Below are 20,909 nucleotides of genomic sequence, written 5' to 3'. Positions count from 1 at the left end.
AATTTATTAAATATATTTTTTTTTTATTGTCTAATAAAAATCTATTAATGAAAATATATCACTAAACGAATGTGTCATCAAACGGGAAATATATATATATATATATATATATATATATATATATTAATAAATACCAATCATACGATGGTTGAGTCAGTACTTTTCTTACTGAAAATGTTACACGCTTTATTAATATTACTATACATAAGTACATACAATACCGTGTCGCTAGCTGATTTCACTTAAATTTTGGTTCAAAGATAAACTGATGCGATACTAAGATTTTTGGATTTAAATTAATGCGTTAATTTAATGGATATTATTATCTGCGAGATTCATAGGAAATCTTTAATAAACAAACTAAAACTAACTAGAAAAGAATTTAACGACAAAAATTTTCAATGCAGGAGAAATAAAGACTAAGAACAGCGAACCAAGGAATTTTAATTTCCTTGGAATTTTCAAATATAGCAAAATGTTGTGTAAACAGTGAAGGAGGAAAGATTGAACAATAATTTTAATACGTTTTTATTCATTTAATTTTCATAATTGATTTTGTTTATATTATTTTCCATTATTGGAACAATTTTGTTTCGGTTAAAAATTTAAAGGCAAAAAAAAGAAAAAAATTGTATTTTTCTGCCGTTTCGTTTTAATAAGTCGTCTAATTTCTTAAACACTTCTTCAAATTTAATCTTCATTGTTTACATAGATAATTAAATTCTCTACCAATTTTGTTGAAAAAAATTTATTTATTTACTTCTAATTTAACGAAGTTACCTAAAATCCAGTTTAACGTCAAACCTAAACAATTTGTTTTGCATTAACAACAATCTTTCGTGTTGTACTATATTCTTTTCAAAAATTACTACAGATACAGTTGGAACCTGTTTTGTTTAATTTTTCAGTTCAAAAACCATCAAATTAACTCCTTAATTTAAATTCCAAAAATTTCAGTATTGTTTCATTCTACTCTTGGAGCAAAAATTATAGTGAATTTTTTCAAGCTGTAACTCAAAGTGAAACGTTTCGGGAACAATGTTTATATAAATATTTTTCTTTATTTTCATTCGTAGAACATGTCCTGAAATTCTTTCCATTGAAATTCTGAAATTCTTTTCCGTTTCCTCGTGAGGTACGCTGCGTAAACTAAATTTCCACGACATCATTTCATAAAATGTTAAAATAATAAAATGTTACATAAAAGAACATTTATAAAGAACATCTGATGGTGGGGGGATCATTTCATTACGCTACGTGGTAGTACAGTAATGAGATAAATATTTTTTTTAAATGTTACATGCTATATCAATAGTTCTCCTAGCCAATGGCAACGTGTTATGAAAGAAAAATTCTGTATACGTTATTAAATGATTTAAAGGACATCTTATACGTTTAATTATAAAGTGTTCGAAATTACAAAGTTTTATGCTTACGCAATGTAAAGGTTGCCCAGAGCGACATCCGGAAATGTCACAAATTTATAACAAATCTTGTTTGGCGTTGGATTTTTTATATAAATCCGTAAAAAAGTAATTATTAAAATATGCGTTAACTATGGAAATTATTAATAAATCCTTAGCTTTAATTAATAACTGTGGATTCGCTTCGACTCGATTAAAATTATATTATTACGTTATCTTACTTACAGCATCCGGCTCTCTGACATTTTTTACAATGAATTTTAATCGATGTTGGAAGCCTGACGTAGCCGCAATGTAAATGTACCGGTAAATATGTAGTCTGGAAAAGACTCAAGTCCACAACTCCTGAGACGTGTGGTTAATTGAAACCGAACCACCAAAGAACAACGTTATCTACAGTTTTGCATTCAAATCTATATAAACGCAACTCCCTTTACACGGACATTTTAAAACTCTCGTCTTCGAAAATCAACCGATTTTGGGATGACGATTTTAACCGCTAGACTAACCCGGAATGTTTGTCTGTTTATAAATAAATACGTGACCTATTTTAGGCAATAAATAAGGAAACTTTTACGTTACATGAAAATAAAGAAAAAAGTTCTCCGCTCTTAGCTATTTAATTTATGGTCCGATGGGACATAACACGAAACAAACGTTTACACAACCCACAACATATTGAATTATGCAAAATAAAAATTATTCTAATCTTTGAATGAAATTTTGAAATATGTAACCTCAAGGTAGGTGAACTCTCTTTACAAATTAAAAGCAAAATTAAATAACATCAATGATTCATATTACGAAGTCACGGTACAATAAAAATCGGTTAATCCAGTCTACAGATATCAAGCAAAACGATTATTGATGGAAAAAAAGCAAACAATATTAGGCTCATTCCCCACCCCAGAATGAAATTATCCAAATACATAAGCAGTAGTATAATTTGATAAAATCATCCAATTAGCACAAGAATATGACTTCGAATTTAGAAACGACAAACAAAAATAGGGGTTTTTGGTTTCATCCGTTTATGAGGACTTGAATAAACCAAATAGCGTCAGGAAGTACCTTAGCTACCTAAGGGGGATTAAATTACTTAAAAATGTTTATCTGTCTTAAGTAAAATTTTGAATGTCATGTTCGACTGTCAACTGTGGGAAGACAAGCGTCATCGGCGCACTCAAATAACCGGACCTTTCACAGCTGATACTTTAACTGAAACAGTGCTGAACAACAAGGAGAATTTTAAAGCTATTGCAGGGCTTACTACATAAATCCTGCAGCAGAAGACCAGTGAGGACGAAATGGCGAGGGGTGAGGGATAGCCCTACAGACAATAACACACTCTGTAGAAAAGGGCGATTCCACCCGTGCAGGAAAGAAAAGACCCACACCCGCCACAACGCTCTCTAGGGAGCGTACGTGGTAGAGGCATGAGGCATAAAGACCGAGATCCGGCCTTTGGGGTGAGGCCCAGGAACGACATAGTCGGGCTTGGCCACTTCATTTCAAAGGTTAGAGGCAGGCGAAAATAAAAGATACAAACCGGCGGGCTGACCTGTCGTGACGGCGGACGGGAAGCCCCGTTTTTGTTAAAAGGACAACCTCCTGAGCTGTGCTAAGCTTAATCCTGCAGTATCCAGCTAGAGCTCGGGAGGTAGGAGAAAAAAAAGTAAAATTTTGAAATATGGAACCCATAAGGTTCCTTATCGCCTGATGAATTGTAACCGAAATTAAGTGGCATCAATGCCCATATAAAAATATCATCGTGCCAAAATTCATATAAATCGGTGTATTGAGTTCGGGGATTAAAAAATGTAGGTCGAAATTGGTGCTGATTCTTAAATAAATCAAGTCTTTATGTACTTGCGATTACAATTATTTTTATTATGAATTATAAATATCATTCATATAATTATATAACATTATCAACTTGTGAATCTTTATGTAAATTTATTGTGTTAATATATGTAATATAATATAATGAGTGGAAGAAGACTTGTTTAGTCCTTGGAGACTTGTAGTAAGCTCGTAGAAGACTGGAAGAGGACTGCTTGAACGGAACGGAACGCAAGGATGTCAGAGGATGCAATACCCTCCTACTTTTCGCAGTATACGGACTCGTGTCCTTTGCTGCTGAGTGATTCTATTGTACTGGCGGTTTATTAATAGTAGTTGGCGTTGATTCGGTTTGTGAAGTTTGAATTGCGTTCCGATCCAATGGAGGGTTTATCGGTAGAGACCCGATGGAACGATGTGCTAATAAGCTTATCTTCCGAGACGCGCTCCCTTTCAGCCTAGAATGGGCTGAAATCCTTTATTTAAGGGGTCGTCCTTTCTTAAGGAAAGGATGCCGGAGGGGATTTTGGGCCTGCACTTTAACATTTAATTTGTTTAAAATTAAAGAAGATGAGTTTGGCAGGTTTGCTCTGAGACGTTGTGCCACAGAGCTATCTCGGTCGGTAGGAGAGTGGATTCTGGATGATTGTGATGAAACATGATGTTTGTTGTCGTGAATGCTTGAACGACGTGCGGAGCTTGCTTATATACTGTTTACGGAGCCGCTGAATCTTCAGGAGCCGTGTGTGAATCAAAAGATCTTTAAATTTTAAAAGTCCTATTTTAAAAGAAAATGAATGTTGCTCATTAATAGTGAATGTTAAATAACATGAATTAAATATAATGAGGAAAAAAACATGCTAATATACATCCACCTGGAATTTTTAAGAGTTTTTTAATGTTTGGTTAGAGAAAGTCATGAAAAATGAAGATTAAAATCCTGATAAGAAAAATTTGATACCTAATAACTAACAAATTAACAATTATGTGGATTTTTATTTTATAGGCCTTAAAGCCGAAAAAGTAAAAATTAAGACAACCTAATTTTTTTTCAAAAGAAAGAATTAGAATAATTCTATAACGCAGTAAACCATTTTCCAAGCGGGAAATGCGTATAAGACATATACTTATCCCAAAAACATTTACAACAATGTTAAGATTTTGTAATTCACTAATGCAATTTAATAATTAATTGTTTAAAAAAATAAAGAATTAAAATTCGTCTCTTCATTTGATAAAATGTAATTTAAAACGCAATTATTTCATCGGTAATTAAGCGGTCGTTAAAAATGTAAAGATTCAGATCTGAATATTAGGTTCTACCTTAATCATAAGAAAAAATTATATTAAAAGCTACCTGCCTAAAATGTTTGAAACATCTTCATACTGCACACTTCACCTAATTTCCGAATTTGTATTACTGGTATTAAAAGAACCTGAAATAAAAAAATACATATAAAATAATTAGATAACATTTTAAAAAAGGTATTATTGCATTTTTTTAAATAAATTAATTTACCATATTAGCTCGAAGCTTGAGCGAACATGCTTAGCATGGAATGAGCTTACATGGAATGAAAAGTTTAAAGCATATGAAAAATGTCACGCTTGACTGGGGATTCGAACCCAGAATTTTCAAATGTAAAGCTGAGTAGTACCACTCCGTTATTATTTACAAAATAATCTTAATGCTATTTAATAATTAATGCTATTTTGTTTAAATATAAATTTATCCTATCTGCAGAGAGGAAATCTTTGACAATTGAAACAAGTTTTAATTGTACGTAACAAAAAACAGATTGAAAACATAAAATACGTAATTATTAATAAATTCGTTATTTTATTTTATTCTCACACAGGTAACAACAGGTCTACATCCAATAAGCTAGCCTATTCTTTTTTTCACGACAAGAAATTAATTCTGTAGCGTGTGAAAAAGGGCCCAGCCCAGACCAGGCTCCGAATCCAGTAACGTCCGGATGAAAAATTTTATTAATACAATAAATATACGTGTAAAAAATTAACAATTACTACAGACTACTTATCTTCTCCATAATATTTAAATCTGATTATCCATTTTTGTAATTTTAGTAAATAAACACATAGAAATGGCATGCGAATTTCAATTCATACAATGGTGATTCATAGGCCTGCAATTAGTTGTGATAAATCTGTTATTTTGTAATTTAAACGTAAATTATATGAAAATATTTTATTAATTCTACAAACATTTGAAGTAAAAAAAGACAAATTTTAAATACGATTCATAAATATTTTGACTGTTTCGGCCACATCTCTAAAATACAAATACCATACAATGACTTGGAAAATGAAAATAATATATAAAGGTGATTCCAAATTGCACGGCTATCTCTAGGGAGATGAGAACTCTTTTTCTTATTTTTGCCTATATAGTATCATCTCCCAAGATTGCCGTGCAATTTGGAATTATTTGTATACAACCACATAACCCACCGGGTTGGTCTAGTGGTTAACGCGTCTTCCCAAATCAGCTGATTTGGAACTCGAGAGTTACAGCGTTCAAGTCCTAGTAAAGCCAGTTATTTTTACACGAATTTGAATACTAGATCGTGGATACCGGTGTTCTTTGGTGGTTGGGTTTCAATTAACCACACATCTCAGGAATGGTCGAACTGAGAATGTACAAGGACTACACTTCATTTACACTCATACATATCATCCTCATTCATCCTCTGAAGTATTATCTGAACGGTAGTTACCGGAGGCTAAACCGGAAAAGAAAGATGAACCGATAAGTGGTTCGTTCGCGAAGCACTTCCAAAAAGAAATGATCGCTTGTTTCTTCGGTTATACTGGACATATAGCAACCACTACTTTAGAGGATCGAAGAATAATTAATGATGAATGGTATACAACAATTTTGTTTATCAGAACTCATGAAAAACAACCGAAAACCTCGCATCATTCGTCATCTCTCGCAGAGCACGTCAAACAATTGATTATTTGACGCAGAAAAACATTTAATTAATGTCTAATTGCCCGTATTCACCTGATTTATCGCCTAACGATTTCTTTTTGTTCCCGAACCTCAAAAAAAAAAAAAAAAAAAATGGTAGACAGCGATTTTCATCACCTCAAGAAGCTGTTGAGTCCTTCCAAAAACCATGTTTTTGAGATACCAACTTCAGAGTGAAAAAAAGTTTCGAGAATTGGTTCGAACGTATGCAAAAGTGTACAAATTTTAAATTCAAACATTTTTAGAAACAATAAAATGACAAAAAATTTATTTTCTTTCATAGTTTTCGTAAAAACTTAAAAAGCGGTCCTCGTATAAAGAAAAAAAAAAGTTTAAAGATAAAAGTTAAAAATATAAACTTATCTAAGAGGTAAAATCAAAGCCACGTGTCTATGCATATATTAGATTAACATATGATGACACCTGCCATAAGGTAATTTCCATCTTATGTATTACATACATACACTTACGACACACATATCTATAACGATAGCCTACATACAAAATCCATAACAATAAAAAATCGATGTAACATACTATTATCTTTTGTTTTTATTTATTTTACAAAAGATACAAGGAAGTGAATTAAGGATAAATTAATAAATTAAAATACTTGATAAGAAATCTAAATAATGTGTAAGAAAAATAAATAGGTACATCCAAAACAAGTTTTCTCAACTTTCAAAACTATTCTAATGAAGACGATATCAAAAAAAATATGTAAATGACAGGCGGTTCATTTCTCCCCTTCTTAAACGCTAACAACACACACATATGTAAATAAAACACGGTATCACAATGAATAAATTAGACAATATTATTTTTAAAAAATCCCTAACCACAAACAAGTAACTTTTACTTTAACCGGCTATAACGAAATAAAATGCTGCCTAATAACGGAAAAGTATATATAGATCGATAAAAAAAAACACTTAATAAAATGGTGTTAAGAAGTTTGGCCTTAAGAAGACAAAAAAAAGTTTTTAACAAAATAAATAAATTGTAAATAATATGCAAAAAAAATCTATTTCAGCACTCCCAAGTCCAAACCAGTTATCAATGAAAATTCTAGTAAGACTTTCCCGAACGAACATTCTTATATTATTACTGTTCTCTCAATTATTAATTCATTTTTAACAAAGTTATTATCTCTAAATTTTACTTACGCTAAGTTAATATATGATATATTTATTTCGGTGTTTTGAAGGTTTAAAGGTATATATTTTTTTCCAATTTTAAAAAAATTAGTTTTTTCGCCATTTTGAGGTCTTACTCTTGATTTACAAAATATATATTTTTACACATTTTAGTAAACCTTACATTGGTGCATTGAAACCAACTTAATAGCTACACCGTTATTGTGTAATGATTATTACAAAATTTTAATTTTGGTGGCCATTTTGGAGGTGAACCCGACGGCCGATCGGATTCAATTCGTTTATTTTATTTCAATCCATATATTTTCATAATCCTCTAACGATACCAAATCCGAATTCAAAAATCAAAATCCGAGACAAAAATACACATACACAGCGAATTCAATAACGAACTGTTCGTTCGTTGAAAATTTATTTTTGCGAGATGGATGTACTCGTAGTGCGTTGGTATGTTGGCCTGTATTAAGGCCTGTAATTCTGGACCCTGTACACCGATTTTCTTCAAACTGGGTAGACAGATACTACCCTTTGAGTAGAAATTTCTACCTTTGTATTAAATCTTTGCAAAAGGAGTGATGGTGTTTCGGCCGAAATAAAATTACAAATCTTTACCAGGGCGCACTTCAGCAAAAAATCTTTCTTACAAAAGTTGAATGTTTTTTTATCAAGATCACAAATTATCAAAACTTTTTATTTAGTATTCACGCCCGCCCCAAGCATTAGTATATATTTTTTTCTTTTTTTAGCTGTAAAAAAAGAGGATTATTTTAATTTTAAATCCATTTTTAATGTATTTCTTGAACAAAAAATCAGTCTCAAACTTTCATTCCCTTTCTATACAACTTTATTTAGAATTATGGCTGTATCTTTTATTTTTTAAACTATTTTAAAAAGCTCATTTTTAATTACAGCTTAGGTGTTATTTTCTTAAAATTTAATTTTACCTGAACGCTTTCCGTTAAGTTGGGAGACCCCAAAATTAAATGTGTTTTTTTGCAATTTCAAATTTTCATTGCTCAATCATTTTTTGTTAAACAAAAATTACTAAAATAACTTAATACCCTTGCCTGTTAGGAGGGAGCTCCCAAATTTTTTAAACACTAAAAACGTTTTTAAATTTCGATTTTAATTTATTTAAAATGAATTTTAATAATAAAAAAAGCCCCCTGATTAAAACAGCCCCCAAATCTTTTACCCAGTTAAATTATGTTATTCATTGCCGGCTTTTTTTTAAATTTGTGATAACTTTAAGAAATGCGGATCGATTTAAATGAGATTTTGTAGAAACGTTCTCAGACTCTTTAAGTGTGTACATATGCATTTACGTAGCCTTACTTAAAGCAAAACTATTAGAATAAAAGAAGAAATTTTATTTTTCAAAAGGAAAATCCTGGCTCTAACAACACATTAAATGCTTGTCAATAATATTTATGTCCCTGAAAGTATGTTGATTTTACGATTTTTAACAAAATTACATTAAACTACAATCAAACACCTTTTATCAAGATTTTAAAATGTTTGAAAACTTCTTTCATTTTTTCTTATATACTATATGATGAACTACATTTATAAAATTAAACTACATCATGATGATCGGAAGTTATCTGGTTTTAAATAAGCCGGCGTAGAGCAGAAAAACTTTTCAGGCTTCGCACATAACAGAATTTTATATTTCAAATACAAGTACGGTTTTTAAACAATAATGACTTATTAATTATTATAAATTAAAATCGATCAAATCAATTATAAATAAAAATAGAAAGCTATTTTTGAAATCGATTTTAGTTAAAATTCTTAGTTTACGAATTTAGAAAACGATTAGCAATAGATATCTAAACCAAACGATTTCGTTAGAAAGAAAAAATCTGATATGGACAACACATGACTTCCTTATACCAGTATTAAATTTCATAAACACATGTTTTTTTAAAATGAAAAGAACATAAAATTTTATTTTATTCATAACTTCTGATATTTTTATTATTATTATTATTATTATTATTATTATTAATGAATTATTATTGATCGTAATTTTTTTTTTTACAATCAAAGGTTAATAATTATTAATAAATAAATATATTTACATTAAAAAAAGGAGATGAAGTCTGATCCAAACCGTTGTGCCTAAAATTTTATTTAGCTATAACGCTGGAACCAATGAAAATAAGTACTATTTATTATATACTGTTGAAAAGCTCTCAATGAGGGTTTATTATTGCAATTAAGAAAAAGTTCAAATTTCCAAATTTTGTATGGTTTTTCGGTTGTTTTGGACACTTTTGGCTCAGTCGATTGCAATCAAAAGGGGAGATGCAAAACTAAACGTTACAACTGTCCTAAATCCAAAATTCAACATCCTACGGCTAATCATTTTTCAGTTATGCGATATACATACGTATGTACGTACGTACAGGCGTCACGCTGAAACTAGTCAAAATGGATTCAAGGATGGTCAAAATGGATATTTCCGTTGAAATCTGAAAACCGAAATTTCTCGCGATCACAATACTTCCTTTACTTCGTACAAGGAAGTAAAAGGAAAGAAGGGTATTGCTAAAGCTACCGGCGACATTTCACTAAGTGATAGAGGGTGCCATGTTGTACTTCATGTAAAAATTAATATCTCGTTATATGATTTTCTTGTATGGAAATAATTAAATTTCGCGCTTTAATATAAAATCTGTTTAACGAAATTAAAATAAAATAAAATGTGAAATTGGATTCTGCCTAATCCATTTGTCCGTAGGTGCCTAAAACTTATACAATTAAGATCGCATGTATAAAATATTTTGACCTAATAATTGGTAATTAATGCTGGTTTAAAATTATTAACCAGAATCTTAAAAAAAAAATTGGGTGTGACCGTATTCTCTTATCGGATCGGTTCCAAGTTTAACAGAAGATAGAACTTACGCAGACGAATGTTTTTTTATAAACTGTCATGAATTTCTATTAATCCGTTATGGAAAAAAAAAACAAAAAAAAAAACAATTAATATAACCCCACCCCTAGATCCAATGACTTAAACTTTGAGTCCTGCATCAATTCGTACAGTACTACCACTATACCGAATTTTAAATTCCTACCATGCCACAAAAAGTTGAAAATTTAAAATGGCGGTCTTCTTGTCTGATTAATTAACAAATTTAATGGGATTTGAACTAAATTTCAAGTTTAAAAAAGAAAAGAAAAAAGAGTTTAATATAACGTTTAAAGCGTAATTCATGCAAGGCTGGTTCGTACTAGAAGCACGTTGAAAATTAAAAAATAATGAATAGAGTTTTAAGTAGTATACAGTGGTCGTTCATTTCTAAAAACAAGATAACCTTCATGCAAATTACGTTAACATTCCTTAATGCATAATTATCGTTTTACAAGTCGTTTCAAAATTATAGAACTATTCTTGTAGAATATATTGCCCGTTGTTTTTCCCGACTTTTGGATCACAGGCCGATCATACGGTAAAGGAGCAGGAGTGTTCACCAAGCGATGTAGAGTTGACCATGAAAAAACATGTCGCCTTCAAGTTCACTCCAACATTCCTAAGAGACTATCTTTATATGCTTTGTTGATAACCAACATAAAAAAACGACCTTCACCAGCAATTGTGAAGCTAAACTACAAACTTCTGAGGACTTACTTTCCCGGAGGTTCTTTAATAAGTGAACTAATAAAACAATAATACTACAAATTTATAAATATCCGAAAGAAATTAAAAAATAAAAATAAAACTAATTACGGAAATCTTTCATTTTCTGATTTTTTCTAATCGAACTCAAAAGTAATAAGAGAAAAGCTATTTTAAATGTCATCACTCGATTAATTTAATGTGGTACAGATGGAAAGATTTTATTGAAATGAGATTTAATTTTGACTTAGTGGGTTTCAATATTCTATCATCATTCAAAATTCTAATAATAATGGATAACAATGGAAACCCCTTTTATTTATACTTTTTGCTAATAAATACAAATTTCATTCTAGCCTCCGAGACCACCGTTAGGTATTGTTTCAGAGGATGAGAGGAAATGACAATTTTAGCGTGTGAAAATGCATGCCTGACCGGGATTGGAACCCGGGATATCTGGATGAAAGGCCAATACGTAGTCACTCGCGCTACAAAGACCGGCTATTAAAATATAACCTAATTATTTACAAAATAAATTCTTCTGTACCGTTTATTTTTTTCTTCCAAATTTTGCATTCCCAATCAAATTTAATCGTAAGACTAAAATTACGGTGTAAGAAAAATATGTTGGAAATTTTTAACAAAATTTCAAGTACCGCCACTAAAAATAATCCTACGTAATTTACAACTCTACATTAATATTTCTATATATCTCAGTACGGCTACTAAAGTTTAGCCAAACGAAGCTTGTTATACTTTTTTCTAGGAGTAATTAGATATTAATGAATTTTTTTTTGTTTTAATATTCAAGATAGAATTTTTTTAGTATTGTTCTAGGAAAGGACACAAATTTTTGAACCGTTTAGTGTAAAATCTAATTTCACAAAATCTGATTTACGATTAGATTTCATAATGGGTGCGATTTAGTACTTCAACTAAACTGAACCCATTAATTTCAACTTTTCACACAATTTCATATTCACAAAAGCCTCGGTGGTTGTATGCGATGTGAGTGACCGACTATTTTCGTGATGCAGAATTCACGGTTCCGTGGATTTTCATACAAGATACAGAACACAGGAAAACTGTGTATCCTAACGTTTAACAGCTCTATTATCGCATTGAATTTACAGCCGACCCGGCTTCCAGTTATATGTCACTTATATATGCGTTTGGAATCCCAGAAAACCGTTAAGAAATCATTTCTTTTGTAGAAGGTTATATTTTGAATTTTTACTTCCTTGTACGAAGTACTGTGATCACGAAAAACTTCGGTTTTCAAATTTCAACGAAAATATCCATTTTGACCATTCCTGAATCCGTTTTAACTAGTTTCGGCGTGACGTCTGTACGTACGTATGTATCTCGAATAACACAAAAACGGTTAGCCGTAAAATTTTGAAATTTTGGATTTAGGACTGTTATAACATCTAGTTGTGCACCTCCCCCTTTGATTGTAATTGACTGGACCAAAAGTGTCCAAAATCCAAAAAAACAGATTTTGGACTTTTTCTTAACTGCAGTAATAAACCCTCATTAAGAGCTTTTCAATGATATATCATAATTATTTTCATAGGTTCCAGAATTATAGCCAAACAAAACTTTAATGAAATATTTGGATCTTAGAAGGGGAAGAAGGCACATCGGTTCGAATCAGACTTCACCATTTTTTTTGTTTTATTTTTTTTTAATTTTAATATATTGATTTAGTAATAATTATTAACTTCTCTTTGTAAAAAAAATTTAAAATGAATAATAATTCAACAATAACAAAAAAATAAATAAATAAATAAACAAATGAAAAAAAATCAGAAGATTTATGAAATAAATTTTGTGTACTTTTCATTTTTTTAAATATGTAAACGTAATTTAATAGGCGTACAAGGAAGTCATGTGTTGTTCACATCAGATTTTTAATATCTTAACTTTCAAGGGAGCTAGGGTGGGTCTCGGTTGACAGTTAAAACCCTTCCATGGGATAGCACGAATATATCCTGCAAATTTGAAATTTATCGGTTGGTTTTCGCTTGATGCAATAACAAACAAACACAGAAACTATATGTATATATATATATCCGAATAGCGTGATCTATTAGATCGTGAGTGTACCTGATGCGTGCAAAGTTAGCCTTCAACCTACTAACAAATACTCCATTTGAATTTTGAAAATCGGACGATTGTTTGAAGAAATATTATAAGTATAAGAGCACCCCATTGCACCTCCCAAAAAAGCGACCCTCGGGCATCCCGTTTGTTACAAGTTGATGGTGGTGATTGGTCTAGCCTCCAACGAGGTGCTCGCATACCTCACCGCTGTAGCTTCACACGCAGTCCCAACGGGAAGCCCATAATTGTTAAACAAAGATTGTTAAAATTTATTTAATATCATTTTATTTAACGTAAATTTAATTCTATTATTTTTGTAATATTATTCATTCGACTAAATCGAATCTTTCAGTTCAAATCTAGCTCACACAGCGATAGAGACTCATAGTTCATTAATAATTCAATTCATTAAAGTTTGTGCTTAAACCGGAAAATTTCCACAAATACTTAGACATACTTATATACTTATATATTTAGACATTTTTAAAGATGAAATATATCTAAAAACCTTCTCCGTTATGCTAAGAAACACGGGTAAAAATTTGGTTGCGACTGATCCCGAACAAACAAAAACCCTCTTCCTCTTTATACACTAGTACAGATATAGATAAGGGAGCAATTATTTTTACTAACCTTTTACAACAAATGTTTGTAGTTATGTTTAAATTTTCTGAATTAACAACTGATGAATTATAATTTTCTATTATAAGTGAAAATATTTAATTAAGGCGACTGGCTAAGAATTCAATATTTATTACATTTGTAATGTGATTTTTATAGTACTTTATTAGTCACGATTTTATTTTATTTTTTTGTAAAAACTGTAAATTATAAACATAATTTTATACATACATAAATATATAGACATCATGTACCTATACTACTAATATAGATATTAGGTTACCTATACTGCTTATCTCTTATTTTTGATTTTTCTTGAGAAAAAACCATAAATTTATAATAGCAGCAGAACAGTTCATTTTACATCAGTTAACGATAATAAACAAACATCTGCTTATTATACATTATGCTATTAAATTAATTCCACAATAAAACGTTCCATTAACCAGAGATCTCACGAATGTAAAAAACGTTGAAGAATAAACGTAGCAGCGAATGGAAAAAATAATGATTTTATAAATAATTTAGCTTTCTGACTTTCAATAAAATGGGAATATTAATTTTGGGGTTGAACTTTTGAAAAGTTTTTTCTGTCGGTTGCCTAAGACCGAAGTAAATCGCTGAAAAATTTAAAATGTTGAAAAACAATAACTCAAAATATACTGTTAAGCAAGAGAAGAAATAAATATTTATAGTATTTGGCATTTATAAATTATTACCTTACTGATAAACAAGGTTAAATAATTCTAAAAATAACTTTTATCTTTTGTTTTACAAATTACTAACGTACATAAAAATCTGTAAGTAGGCCTAGTTCTATTTATTCAACGTTTAATAAAACCAAATGAAGAGAAGTAGCAATACGTAGTACAGCGCTTAACATAATACACATGAATACAACACACAATATAACTTTAAAAACTAGGACAGAACAATGTATGTTATTCAATGTAGGCTGCAATGAACAGCTTATTTATTTTATATTACAATATACAATAAGCTTAATACTTGTATTTTTTTATGACGAGCAATTGACTAAATATAAACACAACACTATTTATAAATCACTTAGAATAATTCGTATCAGTTTAAGAGTAATAATTTACTTTGGATGAAAAAAAAAATGTATACCTTTTTTGATGGAAAAAAGTAATCAAATTGATTAGAGCAGTTTGAAAATTTATAGATTTAACAATTAATTAAACGTGAAATTAAATATCAAAATTACTGCTTAATTTTTTAAATAAATTAACGATCGGCTTAATTAATTCATTGAAAGATTTAAGCGACTGCTATACATTACAATTAACTTTTAAGAAAACGAAATATACGAGACAGTTAAGTAAATGTAAAATTCATAATTATGGCTTTTTTATCGGTTAACATTCCTGTTGGACGAATATGTTTTATGTCGCTTGTATGAAGGAAGACTGGGATCAATGCCGAGAAATAAAGACTAGAATACAAAAAGACAGATCACTTTTTTTGTGAATGAGGAATATATTATGCAGCCAGAATCTAAGAATAAAATAATGAATATGTGGTACTACATCTTTTCTGTACGGATATATAGAATTTATCAAAAGCAGTAGAAAAGCAGTATGATCAGTCCAAGCGGCAAATAAAAGATGCAACGGTCAAATACATCTCCTATACACTTACTAACCTCCCTATGAAGTATTAATGAAGAGTTATAATACTGACTAGGAGAGATCTTCCGTATAAGTTTGTGGAATGAAAATTTGAAAACAAAACATGTACAGTGTTCCATAAGTTTCCATTTATAGGAAAAATAAACTTTTTTTATGAAGGCCATGGTGTATCAGGAAAAGATACATGACACAAATCATCTAAAGGAACGTATTACCAACGCCTTTTCCTGATACACCATAGCCTTCATATAAAAAAAATGTTTATTTTCCCTATGTATGAAAACGTTTGGGGTTACGTGTTTTTCAGTAGTGGACGTCACCGTTGAAATGTGTTTTCAAAAACAACGGTAGTTATGTAGAGCAAATTGTAGTTATGTAGAGAAATATTTATTATTATGTATATGAAAACTTACAGGAAACCCTGTTTTAATCGATACGTATATTTTTAGATTGAACTGAAAGATAACTAATTTTAAATTGATAAACAAAGTTTATTAATTTTCTGCTATATTGTTCAACATACCGCTTTTAACATATAACTGAATTAAGTAGGATCACTGTAGACACTGCAAACATAACACAATTTAAATCAGGACTTTCCATTACCTTTCATATAAATATTTAAAAATAAGTAAATAGAATGATTAAAATATACTTAATGAATAAAAAGATACTGTAATTAATGTTCAATAAATTAAAAATAAGAGAAAGCTTATTATCACTAAAAAAAGAAATTCCCTCGTGCAAAAAACGGAGATATTATCCAGAGAAATGGTGCTCTCTTGACCTCATATTCTATAAAACATTATATATATATATATATATATAGAAAACCAGCTCAAATTATTCATTATTTGTTTTACAGAAGATGCTTTCGTTAAACTTCAGGTATCTATACACATGACTTAATACTCATAAATTAACCCCTCCAAACACGCGCTCACACACACACACACACACACACACACACCCGCGCGCGCGCGCGCGCGAGAGAGAGAGAGAGAGAGAGAGAGAGAGAGAGAGAGAGAGAGAGAGAGAGAGAGAGAGAGAGAGAGAGAGAGAGAGAGAGAGAAATAGAACCTAAAAATAATGAAAGGAATAAATTTTATTACTATACCGATTAAGTATTGCAAGTTCAATCATTACAAGAAAATAGTAACTACAAAGTTACATATCTCAGACTGTAGTATTAAAAGAAACGCAAAAACTTAATAATGGTCTTATTTACATCTTAAAAAATAAAAGAAAGCGAAAAAGTAAAAATGAAAGTTAAGTTGTATACTTTCATTACACTACTACAGGTTTGATAAAAGTCGGAGAAAATCTATTATTTATACAAAAAGGAAAAATTGCAAGATTTTTCAAGAAATTCAAAGTAGTGTTAAAAATGAAAAAAATGACGAATTTAATTATGATTTTTAAGAAGTTTAAATACAACTACAATACACTTAATTTAACAAATTCATTATGCAAAAACGATTTAACCGTTTTGGATGAAATTAAATCAAAATTTTCCAGTTCATCTACTAAATCTTATTTCACAATTTATGACTGAAAGGCGATAAGTTCATAATTAAAAAAAAAAATAAATAAAAAATATATATATATAGCCGTATTGAATCAAACTTAATTTTTTTTAAATAGGAAGGTGCACATATGACACATGATTTCGAATTAGACTCTTTACAAGAAAAACAATGGTGAAACCGGTTTTCTGTAAATACCTTCGTTATTGAGTTATAAGCATTCAAAGTTGCAACGACGGAAAAACTGTGATAACAATAAAACGAGGTAAAACGTGCTGCATGAACAATTTTATATATACAGGGTCATTCACGGGAATCGGATGTTTTTGAAGTGGGTTGTACTCGGGCGTTCGTGGTGGGAGGGGCATGTGGCTGGTGTCTGACGTTTCCTTTGTTCATAGCATTTACATTTTAGTCGTTCAGATGGAGCAGTGGACGTTAGACCAACGTCTGTACGCGTATGACAGTTTTGTGCGAAATGACGAATCCGTAACTGCTGTTCAGCGAAATTTCCGCCGTCACTTTAATATCCATCGTAATGCAAGTGTCCCTTCTCCTAACACAATATTGCGATGGGTAAATAACCTTCGAACAAGCGGTTCAATATTGAAGAAAAAACCACCGGGTCCCCGACGAACTGTTACCACTCCGGAGAACATCGAACGAGTAAGGGAAGCCATTGTCAGAAGCCCACGCCGCTCTATTCAGAGGCATTCAGCAGCGCTTCAAATGAGCACAAGTACGGTAAGACGAATTCTGCATACAGACCTGCATTTCCATCTTTACAAGATAGCCATCGTGCAGCAGTTAAACGAACAAGATTTCACGCAGCGATTACAATTTTGTCGACAAATGCTTACCATTTTTGAAGAAAATGAAAATTTGTTATTGTTAATGAGTGACGAAGCCATTCAGATAAAAATGGGCTCAACAAACAGAATTGCCGGTATTGGGCAGAAAGAAACTCACATCAGCTTCACGAGAGACCACTTCATAGCCCAAAGGTCTGTCTGGTGTGCAATAGGAAAGGTCGGTGTTATTGGACCATATTTTTTTGAAGAAAATGACGCTGCCGTAACTATAGCTGATCGTTACATTGCGATGTTGAATACGTTTTTCATCCCTGAGTTACGAAACCGGGGAATCGATTTTCAAAATGTGTTATTCCAGCAGGATGGAGCTACAGCGCACACAGCAAGGGCAACGATGGCTGTTCTCGATCGTTTCCAGATTCGGCGACATTCCTTGGCCCCCTCGGTCCCCCGACTTGAGTAGTTGTGATTTTTTTCTGTGGGGGTTTCTGAGATCGCGTGTGTACGGCAATAAACCGCGTACATTGGAGGACCTAAAGATCGCAATTCGTCATCACATCACCCAGATTGATGTAGACATGCTGCAAAGAATTGAGGCCAGTTACCGTGAAAGGCTACAACAATGTATTGCCCAAAGTGGACATCACTTGCCGGACATAATTTTTCGTTCATGAGTAAGTAACAAATGCTTTGATTTAACAAGTGTTTCAGTACCAATAAAACTTTTTTAAAGTAAATATTCCATTTATTATGATTACTTTAAAAACATCCGGTTCCCGTGAATGATCCTGTATATATTTATTTATTTATTATATATATATGGATTTTATTTATATATAAAATCCAAATTCAAAAAAATCAAAATAAATTATCCAAAAACAAATATAAATGTAACCCATAACAGTCTCTAAATAACTCCATCTTCACGTAACATAAACTACACAAAAAGAAAATTCAATTTTCTTTTTCTAGTTATTAATTAATCATTAAAATAAATTATTTATTATTAATATTAGCTGACCCGGCAATGCTTCGTGTCATTGCTAGATTTGACTACATATATATATTAAATGAATACAAATAAGTTTGATAAAACATTCAAAAACTGAACATATTACGGAACTTCTCTTCTTCCCTTTTCACCTATTTCCCTTTTTCAATTTTCGCAAAAATATTTCTTTTCACGTCACTAATATATCCAAATACAATATTTCTAAAGATCTCGATCCCAGTGCCACCTAGCGGGTCCAAACTAATTCAGAAACCTTTGCGGGCGTGCGCACAACTCATCCCAATCGGATGAATGGTACAGGAACGCATGCAGGACAAACAAACATTCATTTATATATATAATATGTATAAGATTTTATCAAATTATTCTTTATTGTAAATTTTAATGACTCAAATTAACCATTTTTCTTTCCTGGAATCATAGCTCTAAAGCTAAGCTGCAAGAAGGGAAAGTATAGTAATCAATCAAAAAATGGGGTATGGGTTTGTTTTTAAATTTCTCGACGTTTCATAATTCAGGAACATGATTCAGGAGCAACATCTCCAAAAGGGTGGGGGAGGAGTGGAGTTAATTTTCTCAAAATTTTGCAAACATAACCTCACTTTATATTAACCTCAGTACATACCTGCATGCTTATATTACTGTTAAAAAAAAGCTCCAAAATGTTTTCTCCAAAAATCAAAAAGTTATCATTTTATCTTTTGCATATTTTTAAATCGATTTTATTTATGTCTTCCTAGATGAAGTAGTAGTGTAAGCGACACAAAATAAAAAATACGTTGAGAGAATATTGGGAGGTGGGGAAGCCCATCAAAGTTTAAAATATAGACATTTTAGAATTTTTCAAAACTTTTTTGGTTTATTTTTGACTGTAGATCCAGTCCAGGGAGTGTAGGAGGGAAAAAAGTTTCATTTTTCTACGTATTTATCTGTTAAGTAATTATCATTGATTGTTTTTTAAGTTATGTTTTTTTTTCGGTCAAAGTTTATAAGGCATTTAAACTGGCTATATAATAGTGGCCCCTTCAATCGAAAATCCGGTTTAATAGTTTTTAATTCGATCGATTAACTCCAACCTATAAAATCGGCTATGTTATTTCTTCAGGAATCCCCAACCGGTTCTGAAAAGGCTTAACTTGTAACGGAAAACGCCAACTTTATGGCTTGGTATAATAAAATTGACCGACAGAAAATCGTTCATCAGTTATCGGTATGTGGTGATTCCATCTAGAATAAAACTTCTTCGATCTCCCGTGGGCTGAAGTAGGATGGATGACCTATGTGTCGAAAGAACTATTAACCAAATTTTGGTCTCATAGTAAGAATTCTTCGTAATTGATATTCTAATTATTCATTTCCTTTTTTACCTTTTGTCCCTTTTGTACATTTTAGGTTCTATAGATGAAGGTGGAGTTCTATTAGTCCATTCTAAGGATACTGAGTCTTTTCGAGTACATTCAAAAAGAATTTTGCAACGATGGGCATACGTATGTATGTAAATACATACATACGTACAGTCGTCACGCCGAAACTAGTCAAAATGGATATTTTCGTTGAAATCTGAAAACCGAAATTTTTCGCGATCATAATACTTCCTAAAAAAGAGGAAGTAAGAAAGAGAGAAGTTAAAAAGAGGAAGAATCAGGTCACTTTTTTATTTTATACCGTATATGTGAACAGAAAGGTAAATAAAATCGATAAAGTAAGTCTCTATCTAATGGAACTGAACCGGAAAAATTAGAAAATTACAATTATTAATATTATCTTCAGCAATTGTAAAGTAAAAGTACAAGAAAAAAATATTTAAATAACGATAAAAAAAAATTACAATCTTGTACTTAATAGAATACATAAAACGAAAAAATAAAATATAACAATGGGGAACAGAGTGTGCCCTACTTGTAACGTAACTTGTCTATTTAAACGGTGTTGCCACAACTGGTGTGCTAAAAATCTCCTTAAAGTCGTGGTATCTATATAACTGATATGTTATCTAACATAACCTCCTTTCCTTTGCAAATCCATACACCAGAACAGCTTCTTCACCTCTTTTAAATCAACATATAACATCGTGGTGGGGGATAATAATAGGAGATAATACGACACACATTCATATGTACGCATTACGTTA

At 31.0% G+C, this 20,909-nt stretch overlaps 1 protein-coding gene across 1 annotated transcript in view; it reads right to left on the bottom strand.

The window, feature by feature from the left end:
- The window catches only part of rdx (BTB/POZ and MATH domain-containing protein rdx), a 524,123-nt gene that overhangs the window by 213,531 nt on the left and 289,683 nt on the right, over nucleotides 1-20,909 (bottom strand). The window contains exon 3 of the mRNA XM_075374842.1: nucleotides 4,628-4,702. The gene's annotated coding sequence lies outside the window, so the exon portion shown is untranslated. The remainder of the gene's footprint in view (nucleotides 1-4,627; nucleotides 4,703-20,909) is intronic.

The sequence above is a fragment of the Lycorma delicatula genome, chromosome 9, assembly GCF_047948215.1.
Source record: "Lycorma delicatula isolate Av1 chromosome 9, ASM4794821v1, whole genome shotgun sequence".
Taxonomy (NCBI): Eukaryota; Metazoa; Arthropoda; class Insecta; order Hemiptera; family Fulgoridae; genus Lycorma; species Lycorma delicatula.
The sequence above is the reverse complement of the archived record's forward strand: the minus strand, read 5'-3'. Positions and strand labels throughout refer to the sequence as shown.